Source organism: Lactuca serriola, chromosome 8, assembly GCF_051521515.1.
Source record: "Lactuca serriola cultivar US96UC23 chromosome 8, Lser_US96UC23_V15, whole genome shotgun sequence".
NCBI classification, from domain to species: domain Eukaryota; kingdom Viridiplantae; phylum Streptophyta; class Magnoliopsida; order Asterales; family Asteraceae; genus Lactuca; species Lactuca serriola.
Genome location: NC_136415.1, coordinates 24651211 through 24668504, shown reverse-complemented (window position 1 = coordinate 24668504; position 17294 = coordinate 24651211).

Genomic DNA, 17294 nt, shown 5'->3' with positions numbered 1-17294 from the left:
TTTTTTTATTTCAAGCTTAATTTAAAGCTATAAGTTAAGGCTAACCTATTTGGTTAATATGATGTCTAAAATGATGTTTGTAATAATGAGATCTTAGGTTTAAACATATAATAACTCATCGTTCTAAAAAAATAATAATCTATCATATTTAACTAAATAATAGTTATTCTTTGTCATATTTCACTGTATTAATCATTTGTCATTTTACCATTTGAATCCTTTAAAATCAATCGTATATCAATCCCTTTTGATTAAAGTTTCCATAAGTATCTCCTTAATTATCACACACATTTATGCCTAATTAAACGATTCAAAATTTTAGCTTGATATTTTAATTTCAATTTGAGGAGGATGGACGACGTATCTGCATCAAATTTCCAGTACCTATTCAATAGCATTAATCTCGGTGTGTCTTCTTTCTCAACAATATAGCGAGTTCTTTCATCACATCTTGGCAAGCCAATTTATTTTCGAGATCTTCCACTATGTCTATGGTGTTGTTTGTTTTTTCTGAGGCAAAATGTTTGCAGTCTGCGGACCACATCTATAGACCTCTGCAGTAGAAGAGGTGGACCAAACGTCTGCAGTCTGAAAAAAGAAGACTGTTTGTTTTTTTAACATCTGCGGGCTACTAAAATAAACTGAAATCTAAATAAATTGATTTTTTTAAACTTCAAAATGATTTTTTAATATTTTTATGACTTTGTTATAAATAATTAACGAATCTAGATCAATTTTTTTGTATTATTATATAAAAAATAAAAATAAAAATGCTCTAAATTAACGTATATATTTGATAAAAACCAACAACTTTGGTTGCAAAGTTATAACTAAACATTATAATTAGTGATCAAAGAATTTGATATATAAATGGATGGAAATAAACTTCAATTTTTTCAATTAAATCCATTAAAAATGTACCATAAATATTTTCTCGAAAAATTGACGATACTATATTAAATAACGTTTTACAAAATTTGGCAAAAAAATATAAGAATATATTATGATTTTTTTTTTCATATTTATATAAACAACTTCAACGACTATTATTGTATTTAATATTATTTATAAATTTGTCAAAAATATCATATTTGTATCGTTGAACGTTTTTTTTTAAGTTTTGTAATTTTTTTTTCAAATTGTGTATCATAATAAAGTTGGAAAAAAATATAAATTAAAAAAAACTTGAAAAAAATTAAGATATATATGTTTTTTTAGGCTAGAAGATGTCTGAAGATGTTAGAAGACTATGGTCCACATCTGCGCCAAGAAGAGGGCGCGCAGACATTTTTAGGTCTGCAGTCTTTAAAAAAACAAACAGTCTGCGAAGGCTAATGTGTTGGGTTTTGAGCATTCTAACACTCCTATGGTGTACATGCAACCCTATAAACCTTGGATCTATGTTTTCTCTATTATACATGCAAATAAGAACTTTCCAAGGCTTAAATCCTAACTAGCATATTATGAAGCTCTTATTCTACAAAGTACTAGTTAGATGACATACCTTTTGATGTAGCTTGATGTCTTCAAGCTTTAAAAGCTTAGCCCCAATAGTGTGGAAGCCTCAAATGGAATCACAAATCACCAAAACACCTTGGAAGACTATAGAGAATATGGATACTTGGCTCTCTCTAATGAAATCGGCTAGCCCTTCTTAGTGTACCCACACTAGTGCCAATTTCACCAACTAAGGACATCTTTATATAGTATGGAGACTAGGGTTAAACCCATGACCTTTCATTTCACATGATCCATGGGTTAAACACTCCATGGACTATCCATGAAAGCTTAGCCCAACCTAAATGAACTTGGCCCATTCATATATAAGAGTCCATATTTAATTAGTTCATTTTGATCACTTAATTAATTATAAATTAATTCTTGATCAATACTAATTAAATAATATGATTCCATATTAATATATTAGAACTTATAATATATTAATATAAATCATAAATATACTATTCTCAAAAGACTATCCATGTAAATTGTGTCGGTGAAGTGCAACCCAAATGGACCATGTCGGGTCGGGTCAAGTACATACCAAATATAGTTATGGACTTAGACATTAATCCAACAGTCTCCCACTTGGATAAGTCTAAAACTATTATTGAGTATGACTTCAAAACCTAACTGGCAATCGTAGCTCTTAAAGTCGGTGTCGAACTCTGATCTTGTCAACGAACTTGTCCATTAGATAAGGGATCATATATTCCTCCATTCTAGATATCATATGGACTAAGACATGAATTATAATCATTCTCTCTGTCCATTTGTTGTTTCCCGATTTCCGATTCATGACGACTGACTAATTGAACAAATCAAATCAGTCCTGGCTTGGCCAAGCACTCACATGTGTCATCATTAAATCATCGAGGGGCCCACAAATATCGCTTTTATCCTGAAGGTAAAAGGAATGGATAAACTTCGACTCATATGGCTTGTTCTACTACTTGTTGAATCATACACAAAGGCACGTTTTATAACACCGAGTTACCGAATGTGTTTTCGTGCAATCAATGTACTATCAACTCATAGTAATAACTCATATCTCTAGGTTTGAAGAATATAAGATATTATCGTCTCATGATCACTCGTGATAAAATCCATGAAGTGATTCAAATGAGCGCAGGTTGAATCCAATACTCAGAACTTATGAGCACTCATGAGTGTTGTAGCACAACTTTGTCCACCAACTTGGACCTCTACAAGCCAACCCATGACAGTCTTGATTCATATCTACTTCCAACATATGACCGACTGTGGATGGTTTGAATAACTTAGTCATTCCGGAAGAATAACTTAGTTTATTCTGGAAGTCAAAACATGCAAAGTGAAACACAAGAATAAATGAATCAAATATGGTATCATACCCTATGAATATAAATAAACACTTTTATTTATCACCATATTGATTACTCATTATTCATTGTTTCGGTTTTATCAACTTTATACTTGAATTTAAAACAATAGTTGTCCCATGCTCCAAGCATGTACACTATGTTTTCTAAACACTAGTAATGTCATACACAAAGTATGCATACTATGTTTGTCTATGATCTTTACTTTGTGAAATAGATCAATTGAGCATAACTCCAATGATCATCTTTTCACAGTCCCAAACCCTTACTGCAAATGCAAGAATTCCAAATTCATGCCATTTACTGAAATTTGTTAGATTCTAAACTTATATGCATTGATCCTCTTGTAATGATTATGCATAAATTCACAAAGACTTGGCAACAATCATTACAGAGTATTCCAAAGGAGATCAACTCCTTGGAAACATCCTTCTTGCATTAAGTTTCCTAATCTTACAGATTGAATACGTTCTAACTTTGGAACATTTCTATATTCCATTTTGACTATCACTTCTGAATAAGAGTTGCCTCTTTTCAGACTATGTCAATATGGTCCTTCCAAAATTAACACTATACTTCCAACTGTCCTTGAGCAACCAATCTTTGGTAAACCTTAGATTGTCCTCAACAATTTCTTAATCATTTTAGTCATATCCAATTCTAGACCTTTTCCCTTCTTAATGCCCCAGACATTTGGAAACTTTTAGAAAGGATGAATATAGCACATGTAATCGATCCTATATCCGAAGCATATGGGACACGATTCATGATGTCTCACATAAAGACTAAACCAGTCTTTTGCTATAATATTTCCATTTCTATTTGCCAAGTTCTCATAATTCAGATTATGAAAAGGGATGCCGTAATCATAATCGAATTTTAGAACACAAATAATGAACCCATATATAGAATTTCCTTATGTTGAGCCATTCCAACATGAAATTCATATATATTCTTGACTAAATACGATTAAAACCTCAATCTAGGCTTTTAGATTTGAGATGAAGTATAATTTTCTCTCCCTTAATTATAGCAAAACAACTTTTTCCTAATTGAGACCTTTTATTTTCTATAATTAACATTGCTAACTTGCAACCTTTATCATAATTATCATGCTCCCACTAACATGATGATTAATAGCTTAACACTTATGCTCCCACTAGCTTTGACATGTACCCAGAAATCAACTGGACTTCTAGAAATCAATACTTTATTGACTTTCTTACCAAAGTTCAGATTTCTGATACTAGATTGCCTTGATAATACTTTATCATACACCTCTCTTAGATAGCTCACAAGTGTGTCTAAACAATTTCAGAACTATGAAAAGGGATGTCGTAATCATAGTCTCAATTGTTTAGACTTTTTGCCATTTCCACAATTGCTATCTACTCAAAATCTACTTAGTGAAAGAGTTTCCTTACCATCATTTTCATGAATCGAAGAGAAACCTTATGACACTTAGATTTTATGGTGTAAGTGTTCCTATCCATGTGAATTTGTCAAAACCATGATCACAAGACTAGGTTAGTGACAAATCCTAACTCATATGGATTGAACTCGTGCAATCTTAACTTCTTGCCACCTGGCAGCTCAAGGGTCTGCCATTGCTTCCAAGTAGTTATCCAAACAATTGAGAACAGGTAGAACTCAAATGTATAGCCAACTTAACTGGAATGGGCACATAAATGTCAACACGATAGGTTATAAACCTCTAGTTGTGCGCTAGTGATGCTAGTGATGAAATAGAGGTTTTTATTCTTGATTACTTCTTGAAACCCTTTCAGGATCTTTTAGACTCCCACTCTCTCCTTGACCTATAAGACTTTCTAGCCAAATATTCAAGAGATAGCGTGGATTCTAATCAAGACAAACACTTAACACAATTAGCCTTAGTTGGTCTTTGTTTTATCCAAAACATCACAACGTACTAATTTCAAATGTACAAGAGTAGAAAACCTTTACTCTTACATTTGACAAGTGTTTTAAACCTTTCTTTAAGATATGTCACTCAATCTTACAATCTTGGAGTATGAATCTAAGAATTGTTTTGAAACGAAGTATGACTCTTTTTCTTGATTTAACCATTTCAACAATTCAAGTTCCTCTTCTTAGTCATAAGAATGCACTAAGATTTCCTTAGAGAACTAATTGTGCTATGGTTTCTTAATCATTAAGATGATCACAAAACTGATACTAAAGTACTCTCCCATCTTTTCAGATTTGAGAAACTTTTATCTTTCTGCCTAAGTTGATTCTTCTTATTCGCTCTGCCTTACATTGGAACCTTTTCCAATGTCTCAGAATTACACTTAAGCTTGTAAGTATAACCATATTTACTGAGCTTTAGTAAATTATGATGAATAATCTTATCAATCTTTTGTGTTGGACTTGACCAATGTACAAGAATGTGTACTTGATCCCTTAGTCCTTTACATGACTCACACATCCATGTGAACAAGTAAATAGTCTTAATTTTTCCAATACTTGAAAGTTCTCATTCATCATGCTATTCACCTTGCATAATTCCAAGTTTCTATCCAATTGAAATTTGGGTGACGAAAATCTTTCCTTATTTGGTAAATTTAGGCACTACCACAAATGAAAGAATCAAATTCATATTTCCACTCTTGCTCTTAATGAAATCTTATAAGCAACAAAACTTTTCACAAATGCCATTGTAAGGATATTTTAAAATAAATAAAATCAAAATTTTTCCTTTTATTTTAAAACTTTGCGGAAAAACTATCCTTACAGTGCAAAAGCACATGAAAACTTGTTGTTATCTATTCCTAAGCAATATATCATAACTCTTAAGAAGTAGCTCAAGAATCTGATCTTCAAACTATGCGATAGAAATCCATCTACGTGACCATATTCAGCATCTTCTTTCTTTAAGTTTCTTCACTTTCCTTTGATTCTTAAAACATCAACATGTGACCCAGTCACATCATGTATCAAGAATCTCAGAATAGAAACTTAGCAGAGTTAAATAGTGGACTTTACTTGAAGTAGAGTCAAACTTATTGACTTTAACATCCTTAGGTAAATTTGGCAGCTTCGTAACCAATGCCCCTTCCTTTGGCAATATAAACATATGGACCCTTTGGTAGTGGTACACGGGACTATCACAGACTTAGCTTTTCTCTTTACCATTTGGTCAACCCAGTTGACTATGGTCGATCCCTTTCCATTGGGAAGAGAGAGCTTTACTGGATATCCAATGTCATCATTGTCAATGTCCATAAAGTTTTAGGAAGTTGATCTTAGCAAATAGATAAGATCATTAAGGGTCTTGTCATAGTCTGGTTCATAGGAGTCCCAAAGGAGCTCACTATGTGACTTAGAAAGTGATTGAACCACCAACTTTCTCAAGACTTTGACACCCAACTCTCCCGGCTTGTCAATATGTGACTACATCTCCAAAATGTGATCACACCTAGACCTTGCCTTGCCAATAGGGCTTGAGTGACCTTGAACTTGTGGGTTAGGGAGAATAATTGGAGGAGGTGAAAGAAGTATGATTCCCATGGGACATCATCTTCATTTAGGGAAGCTTGTTTCAAGAGATTTGGGAAGATCATAAATGTCTAAACCAGCCATCTTTTGGGAGATATTCAAGATAGTTGATTTAAAGTCCTTAATATGACACCCAATATGAAATATTAAGGCTAGGACCCAACAAACTATTTTATAACTTGGAAGAGGGATGTCGTAATCCAAGCTATAGAATACTTGAAGGTAGGTGAATGACGATTCACCAATTTCCACCATGAAAAACGAAATAATTTATTAGGTTTCAATTGGATTTGAAACTCCTAGATCTTTGAGATTCATTGAACTGTTCAATGGCATGTTTCAATCTCGAGTGTGCCCTTCAGGTTTTGTGACTGGGATGCCGAGGATCACAAAACAAGGTGTGAAGTAACAAAGCAAATTACTTGGTACCCTTAAGTGTTTACCCCTCAATCGATGTGCCGGTTAACCACACATGCTCCATCAATATTATGAGAAACATTAAGTTACCCTTTGCCTACCTTGTTAAATACGAGTTAGTGTGCCGGTTAACCACACACGCTCCACTAACCGACTTAAACAAAGTGCAAAGTGTAATTTCATGGATTAGCACCTTATTCACATTTTCCTAAGTAACTAAGATTGGGTATTATTAAGAGTTTAGTTACTTAGTATTTATCATTAATACTTTTAATGAAGGGAAAATTACAGTCCAGTCAAACCCGTTCGGCTAACAACCCTCCACCGGTCAAGGAAGCGGTGGGTGAGAGTGGACACCCATTAAACTGCCATTTTATAGGCAGTAACCTTATACCCCCCTTATAGACCGGCTTCGTGAATGAGGCCTACTAATGGTAAGACTGACTTTACTCTTATACATATATATATATATATATATATATATATATATATATATATATATATATATATATATATATATATATATTATTAACTTATAATATTATAAAGTATAAGGGTTGAATTTTAACTTTTAGAATTCTAAGGGCTAACTTGGAATTAAAGTATTCATAAGTGAAAACTTTTCAAATTCCAAAACTTGAGGGCAAGTTTCGAAACTATTCAAAACTAATTAATTCCATAACTTATGTGTTTAAAGTAGTTTTAATCTATAACTTGAGGACAAGTTATGGAAGACTTTAAACTATTAAAGAATGTAACTTTTTCTTTATTTTGTAACTTATGGAATTAATTAAGGTTACATATTTTATTACTTAATGAAGTGACTCTTGAACCTCCATAACTTAAGGACAAGACTCTTCATCTTTTGTAACCATTGCCAACTTTTATGAGTTTTATGAAACTTAAATGTGACTTTTCATATAACTTGAGGATAAGTTACAAAAACACATTTTAGAATCAAATCTCAGATTAATTTGGATTGAAAACAATAATTTCACATAACTTTCTATTAATCTAAACAACTCATAAGAACAAGATAATTCAAATAAAACTTTTTCATGTAATTAGCCTAATCACTAAACTAATTCAAAACATGAATCTATTGACAATTATCTTTGAAATTGGATTAGCATGAACATTACCACATCAAAAAACAAGTTTATAAGTTCAAAAACAACTTAGGGTAATGTTCCTAGTCCATTTCTAGCCAAAAAACTAGAAAATATGCTGTATGGGGCTCCTACTCGTCGAGTGCATGAACCTACTCGACGAGTAGGATGATTTTACTCATGGACTCGGCGAGTTCATCAGTGGACTCAGTGAGTCCAGTGCCCAGAAAGCCAGAAAATCGAGTTTTTCAGCATTTTTCAACAATTTGCATCAAGTATAATTGAAAACAAGCCTAGTCTCTGATACCACTGTTGGGTTTTGAGCATTCTAACACTCCTATGGTGTACATGCAACCCTATAAACCTTGGATCTATGTTTTCTCTATTATACATGCAAATAAGAACTTTCCAAGGCTTAAATCCTAACTAGCATATTATGAAGCTCTTATTCTACAAAGTACTAGTTAGATGACATACCTTTTGATGTAGCTTGATGTCTTCAAGCTTTAAGAGCTTAGCCCCAATAGTGTGGAAGCCTCAAATGGAATCACAAATCACCAAAACACCTTGGAAGACTATAGAGAATATGGATACTTGGCTCTCTCTAGTGAAATCGGCTAGCCCTTCTTAGTGTACCCACACTAGTGCCAATTTCACCAACCAAGGACATCTTTATATAGTATGGAGACTAGGGTTAAACCCATGACCTTTCATTTCATATGATCCATGGGTTAAACACTCCATGGACTATCCATGAAAGTTTAGCCCAACCTAAATGAACTTGGCCCATTCATATATATAAGAGTCCATATTTAATTAGTTCATTTTGATCACTTAATTAATTATAAATTAATTCTTGATCAATACTAATTAAATAATATGATTCCATATTAATATATTAGAACTTATAATATATTAATATAAATCATAAATATACTATTTTCAAAAGACTATCCATGTAAATTGTGTCGGTGAAGTGCAACCCAAATGGACCATGCCGGGTCGGGTCAAGTACATACCAAATATAGTTATGGACTTAGACATTAATCCAACATAATGTCTGCGCGTGGTCTACACGGCGCAGACAGAAGAGGCCACGCAGATCTGCAGACAAAAAACAAACACTACTTATGTCTAATACCCATCACGATCATCTTCTGAGCTTATCCCCTTGTTGTCCTACTTTCCATCGCAACTGCCTGAGTTCATCCCCTTGTTTCCCAAACATCGCAACTGCCTAAGCTCATCCCCTTGTTGCCCTACTTTCCATCGCAATGTCTAATACTCATCACAGTACAAACATCTTTCTATTTCTTTATTTTTATAGTTGTATTTTTCGTTTATTTGTATATATTTTTCGAGAATCGAATCTGTGACCACAAAATTGTAACTTCCCGATGTAAAATAAATCATTTTCATAAAACAACACTTCATTTATTTGTGACAAATACCAATGTTTTACATTCAAAAGTCATTTATCTTACTTCATAGTATATGTGAAAAAACAGGTTGCCAATACGTATGTACAGTCGAGCTTCGCCCTTCTTATTATCTGATGGAGTACCTAAAAACATTTAATACCAACTGGGTAAACGTTAGGCTTTGTGACTTCCCCAAGATATCATATACCATAATAAAGATACATGCATACAAACGGGCCACACCCCAAACTATATAATGGGCCCCGACCAAACTACGTGACGAGCCTCGCTCGATATACTAAAATCATACATAAAGACTACATCTTAAGGTCTACTGATACATGCACATAGAAGCTTTGCTATCGACTCTACTCTACTAACTTTTATGTCCTAATATAGAAGTTCTACTCATACAGGTGCACATCTTTTGCTTTCCTATCAACTTTTATTTATGATTTATTTGTTATGGTACTGCAGCGATATTAGTGAATGTACTTTAGAATTCTGTTTCCTGCTTATGATTGAGTTATATGCCATCTACATACCATGGATTATAGAGTAGTAGTTCAAAGACGTCCCCGTTAGAGAAGGTTCTCAGAATGCAGTAACTGTAGCAAGCGTGATTGGAACTCGGGATGTGTCTCGATAGTTTTCAAGAGAGGTATTGATTGGTTTTGGACGATTAGATCACTAGCAGTGGTGAGCATCAGATTGCAAGCAGATCAATCATTGGATGGTAAGAAGGATTGGGAGTCCTTTTCCCAAGCTGCGAGCTGTAAGAAATTAGTTGGATCAAAGAGGGGGAGAACCACCCGATTAGGCAGAAGCAGAAGTAAGTGCGAGAAAGGGTTGGGTTATCATCATTGTTGGGAGGGAAAGAAGCCCAAGTGGCTGTTTGGTTAGAGAAGCATGTGAGTTGGAGATTGGAGATTTCCCGACATGGAGTTCGTGCATTCACGATTAGCTGATGACTGGTTTGGGAAACCAGGTTGGAGATTTTTCTCGGCAGGACGCGATTTTAGTCAGGATGTAAGACTACGAGATAGTCGTAGCATTCACCAGCAGTTAGACAGTGTGGAATGTGTTGTAAGACTGCGGGTAAGCCGTAGCATTCATTAGCAACCTAGTTAGAGGAGTGTGGGCGAGTGCCCGTATCTCCTAGTTAGCAGAGTGTGGGCGGGGGCCCATATCTCCTAGTTAGCGGAGTGTGGGTGAGGGTCCGTATCTCCTAGTTAGCTTGATAAGAATCAAGAAAGGATAGCAAGCTAAAAATCGAGGAGGAGTGAGCTTGCATAGCCCTAGATAGGTGAGACCTGTGGGAGAGGCCACTCCGAAATATAGCTGGGTGAGACCCGTGGACGAGGCTCGTGTACTTATAGCAGCGCAGGTGGCACCTGGTAGAGACCGTAGGGTCAAGGTAGGGGATTTAGGATTCCATTACTTATAGAGCCAGAGCGGCAGGAAGATAGGGCAGTTATAGATAGCCGAAGTTTTCTTCGGAAGCCACTAGGAGCGACCGAGAGATGGAGCGTGGGATTCATTAACCGATGGGGGCTCGGTAACCAAGATGATGACAGATTAGTGGGTCAAGGGTGGTCTCGGTTCATCCAGAAAGAAAATAAGAGACAACAGGACCTCCAGATAGAGCAAGGATAAAAGAATTATTGCATGGAGTAACCAGTTGACTGAGTGGTGTTACGTCCCTCACAACGGGATCAAATAATCTCAGAGGGAAGGATTTGATTCTGTTGTGCAGCTCTCGTATAAGTCTAACCGTTGCATGAATGAATCTTTTACTCGAAGGATTATCTGATCCATTCGCTGGGTTGGGTGTTCAACACTATGACGTGATAAGAGGAAGCATTCAGGGACTAGTAGTGAAGAGACGACACTGGGAGTGACTGGAGATTTAGATACAGCGAAGGGTTGTTCCACACAGAGATAGAGAAGGTTGTTGCTTATGGAAAATTACTTTGGGAAGGCCAGTGACCGCACAGGGTAATGGTTGGACCTCAGGAGGTCAAGCGTAGCAGTCCTTTCGGGGATCGGACTGAGCAGACAAGTTTAAGCATTGTATAAGAACGGTTGCGAGCTTCTAGTTTAAGTGGGGGAGAGTTGTAACACCCAGTTTCGGAAGTACTCGATTGTGGTCTCGAAGGCCAAGGGTATAAGCGATTCGGTCTTTTATGGGTCTCGGGTCTTATTCATAAATTTTTAGACTTAGAGGTGTGGCTTGGAACGTAGGATTTCCCTCCACCTTTTCGTCGATATAAAGTTTGTTAGAAACGGACTCAGAACGAAGAAGTTATAGCACTTTTAAGTTATTGGCATAAATGGTCTCTAATGGAAATGTTTTGCAAGCAAGCCCTACGCATGCAAGGGAAGCATGCACATGTTCGGATGGGTACGCCCAGCGTAAGATGGGTTACACCCAACGTATAACTCCGCTTAGTCGCGGGTGCGGAGAGACATACACCCAGCGTACGAGAAGTACGCCTAGAATACACTCAGAGTCACTAAACCCTAATTTTTAGGGCATGTCACTATATAAAGAACATTATGCCCTAGATATCAGCCTCCCTCTTATCTTTAGACAGCCACCACAAAACCCTAAATCTCCTTTGAGTGTCCTTGGAGCTTTGAAGACCACTAGAGAGCATTTTGGTGTTTTGGGTCCATTTTTCAAGGAAGTGAAGAGCAAAGCAAGGTGGTGGATTAAAGGAGAAGATATAGATCTGGGGTTATTGTTTCATTTCATACTTCCTTGAAGTATAACTCTATAAACTTTCTTCATAGAAGTTTAGACATAAGTTTATAGAGCTTTGGACCTTTATAGGCCCAAAGAATGGATCTTTATGTTGCAACTTCGTCTTTGAGCTTAGGGTTGCCACCCTTAGAGCTAAAAGTGTCCTATAAGAAGTAAAGTTTCAATCTTGAAGGTTCATATGTGACCATGCACAATATCTAGTCATTTCCATGGAAGTTTGTTGTCACATTTCAAGTTTGGACTCATTTGGTGGGTTGCAAGCCACCAAGTAATCAACTTTATGGATTAAGACGTTAAGAGGAACTTAGATCTACATTTTGGACCATTGGATAGAAGCATTAAGTACTTAATAGAAGAAATGGCTTAACAGGGGAGTACGATGGGCGTATAAGCTGGTACGTGCAACGTACAGGTCACAAGCCAAGTATGCCCTGCGTACAGTTGAGTACGCCCCGTGTACTCAGTCAGAGTGGGTTTTGCATTATTGGGCCTCAGATTGGGCCATGCATTGGACTTAAGTTCTTTAGGCCTTAGTGGGCCATCAAAAGTCAGATAAATTGGGCCAAGAATATGTTTGGGCTTAGGATAAGGCCCATTAGAGGGATTGGGTCCAATTTAGCAAATTGGGCTATTAGTAGGCCATTAGTGGACTTAGAAAGATTAGATGGAATTTGGCCTTGGGTATGGTCCAAGTTAGAGTAAGGGTAAAAGGGTCATTTTACCCTAAGTAGAATTATTGGTTTTGACTAATTGTTATTTTTGGATAATGGTAGATCGGGGAGTCGAGAGATCAGCATTTCGGGGATCTGCCAACTAGCAATGAGGGGTTATTTGCAGGGTTCTACAGTCAGTTTGTGAGGTGAGTCTTCTCCAGTAGGAATGGGTCGAAGGCACCAATGTCGGCCCGTTTTTGTATGTTAGTGTATACCGGACATAGGTCCGTTGTCGGGGTTAGCTGAAAGACCCACACTTTCATAAAACTAAAACAATTGTTACTCCAAAACATGCTACATGCATATTCATACATAATATTTTACATTGATAATTTATTTACAAACGACTGGATACAAACCGACTATTACAAAGTGTTATATATTACATAACTACCCAAGATACTATAGTTTTATACATACGGAAATACAAATACAATAGTTTTAAACTATTCAAAATCTTCTATCAGTATACGATTATACTGGTTACTTATCTCCTGCAAATTGTTAAACATTGAGAGGGTAAGCGGTGACGCTTAGTGAGTTCAATAATAGATACAATATAACGTTATGCCATATATATACTTCAATATGACAGAAGCAAAGAGAAACAAAGAACAAAGAACAACAAATGCATATGTGAATCGTGTGACAAACTTTACATATCAATCAATGACTTGATTCAAAGATATACAATCAATGAGACATAACAATTTCACACTTGATATACATCAATAAAGCTTCGGCCCAAATGGCACAGAAGACATACAATTTCTGATTAACATTTTGGTTGATTTCAGGCTTATAGCCCTGTCTAACCATATGCCAATGCCATAGAATAGAAATCATTCTCTTACGGAGACATGCTCTACATGGCCAGAGGCTATGTACCAGTACCACTGTGAATCTAAGTTCTTTCACTGATCACATGGTCAAAGGTATGGCTTTGCTATCATAAATAGCAAAAATAAAATAACACAGGAAAATAACCCGGAATAATAACACTGAAAAGCACATAGCATATATAACACATAACATATAATTGTTCCTATATATTGAAACTCACTTTGAAATAACCGGGGGTTAAAATAGTAATTTTTGGAACACTTTGTTCCTATAAAAAGCTTTCTTTTATAAAAACCGGGAGCTTTCTTGAAAACCGGGTTCTGCGAAGGTAGAGCTTCAAACCGAAAGATAAATTTCTCGGGCTTCTCCGACACTTCAGGGCGTGTTTCGGGTGCTGGAAATGATTTTGGGGCTTCGGGGGAAGTCGAAATAGTGAAAATTTGAGTTTAGGGGTGAAAATGGCATTTTTCCAAAAGTAGCCGGAAGATCTCGCAGCCTCCCTTTTATAGGGTCGAAGTTCGGATCGGAGAGGGCAGGTGGCAGTAGGTGCGAAGGCCACACGGCAGCAGCAGCACGACTCAGATGCGAGGGTCAAACACCTGTGCGACACGTGTCGCTCCTCGGACGCGCCACAACTCGGATGACGCAACTGCTTCGGATACGCGGCCAGCTCGGAGCGAGGGTGACGTGGCTGGTCCGGATGAAGCTTATCCATGCGAATTTTCTCGGAAATCGAACCAAAATTTCTAAAATCCATAACTTTCGCATATGAGCTCCGTTTTTTTGATGTTCTTTATATGCCCGCGTAGGTGAAATTATGCTCTACAACTTTTGTTTAGACTTCGTCGACTAATTTTGAATTTAATTTTAATATTATTATTTTTAACAGATCGGGACAGGAAAATCCGTTAAAATTTTATAACTTCTTCATCCGACATCCGTTTTTGTCAGACTTTTTCCCGTTGTACCACTATTGACGAGACCTTCGATTCTTGTATAGGTTGTGTCGACTAAATATCGCTCAATCTTTATTTCGAGTTTTTAGCTGTCTACTGCTATTCCGAAACTTAGAAAAATCATAACTTCCTCATACGAAGTCAAATTTAAAAGTTCTTTATATGAAAGTTTATTATTTTAACGAGTTCTACAACTTTCATTTAGATCACTAAGGCTAAAAAGTATTTTATCGGAAACTCACTTTTTACGCAACATAGTGTTTGTTGGTTTTATCACGGATCTTCGATTGGTCATAACTTCTTCGTTATAACTCGGATTTCGACGAGGTTTTCGCCTAAGCTTTTCTAACGAGATTCTTTACAACTTTAAATAATCAAATTTTCCTTATTTCAAATTTTATATTTTCGCTAAATTTCATTATTTGGCATTTGATTGGAATCTCATAAGACTTCCAATACTTTCTAAATGATTCTAAGCATAATTTTACATCATTTCTAGTAAAAACCATCTGTTAGAACTCAACATTCAAATTCACATAATATTTCGTAATATTATTCAGTTTTATAATTTACAATACACGATAACTGAATGTGTATGTTACATTAGCCCCATGTAGTCTATGTGATATGTATTCTGGACTTCGGTCCAATGCCGAGGCAAGCCCGAGGAAGGTCTAAGCTTTCCGGACTTTAGTCCGATGTTGGGCGGGGTCCGAGGAAGGAATGCATGTTTAGTTATACTTATTGTCTTTGTGATACTTATATGTGTCTGGTAGGGAGGTAAGTGTGGGCGGAGGCCCGTATCTTATCACTAGCTGACAGTGGACGGGTTTCCATATCTCATTAGTAGCAGAGTACGGGCGGGGCCCAAGATAGGCAGGGCCTTGAGACCAACAGTTATAATGTTGTGTTTTCTTGTTATGTGTTAGTTTGATTATGATTATATGTTTGTATGTGTATAGCGGGCGGGGCCCGGTGACAGTCGGGGCCTAGTAGAAACATATTTGTATACCGAGCGGGGCTCGATGCCAGGCGAGGCCTGATGCCGAGCGAAGCCCGATGTCGGAGCAAGTCCGATGTCGAGCAAGTCCCGATACAGCTGGAGGGGGCCCAATATATGTGCTTATGTGTAGGGTATGTGGTAGATTGGGGAGCTCACTAAGCTTCGTGCTTACGGTTTTCAGTTTTGGTTTCAGGTACTTCCGGTAGCGGAGGGAAGAGCTCGGGATGACTGCATGGCACACACCAAGAAGTTTTAGCCTGAGATGTTTTACTCTGAAAAATGAACAGGTTTTAAGATGATACTCTGATGTTTTGAAACTCTAATAACAATCTTTGAGATAATATAACTTATGTTTTGATGAAATGGATTGATAACTGTGGTTTTACTATTAATTTAAAATGAAAATTTTGGACCGTATTTTTGGGATGTTTCACTAACTTACAGAGAGTTTCTAGTGAAACCTGAAGATTATAATGGCAGAACTCCGACCCAAGAGCTTCTATTTTTCTGGCCCTCTGATGTTGCAGGGTCTCGCTAAAGTAGTAAGAAACTAAGGAGTAAAGGGACTAAGAGTACGAGAGAATTCCAGAGGAATTGGATGGAAATTGTGTAAGTAAAGAATGAAATTTGACTTCTATATATAGCTAGAAAAGAGGCGTGTGTCGCACACTTGGTCATGGTGGGTGACATGGCTCCAACAGTTGTGTGACACGTGGCAACTTTTGGGTGGTGTCACAGTGCGCATTAGTTCACGTGCAATTTAACAGATTCTTCAAAAAATCATATATTCTCCATACGTGCTCCGTTTTATACGTTCTTTATATCCATGCATAGCTATCGAAGAGATCTATAACTTTCATTTAGACTCCATCGGCTAACTCTCACTTTATCTTTAAATTTATTTTTTAACATGCTTAGACTGTAAAAGCCCGTATAAAAATCATAACTCTCACATATGAATTACGTTCTCGACGGTTTTTATATCGAAAGAATCATATAGATGAGATCTTCAACTCTTGTTTAGATTGTTTTTCCTAACAATCAACCGATTTCTATTTTAGTTTCTGTGTCGTACACTGCTACGCTGAAACTTCTAAAAATCATAACTTCCTCATATGAAGTTAGATTTAGCCATTCTTAATGTATATGCTCTCGCTTTTATGACTAATATGACTTTTTTCAATACTATTTATCCTAAATATCCCTCTATCAAAGAGTCAATTTAACATAACTTGTTATTTATACTATAAAGTGAAAATGGGGTGTTACAACTCTCCCCCACTTATAGAGATTTCGTCTCCGAAATCCTCGCGAAGTCTTCCAAAATAGGGAACTCGTCGGTCTGGACTTCCAAAATCTACACTTTTCGACGAAAGATTTACCTTTAGATGTAAAATGTTGATATCATCAACAGGTTATGAGGTGATTAACTATGGAAGTTTATCTATGACATCCTAACAGAATCCATTTTCAGGCACTTGCCTCTAAAAGGCTTATGACATATCCTTGAAATACACATGAATCTATATCACAAATAGTGTTCTAATCTAGTTCAGGTGTTCCAACGTCCTGATTTTTAAACTAAAACTACTATAACGGGTTTATTGGCTTGAAAGCACTGGAACCAATTATCTAATATTGGTGACATACTCATTATAAGGCTTGCTTATCTTTCAACCTACTAG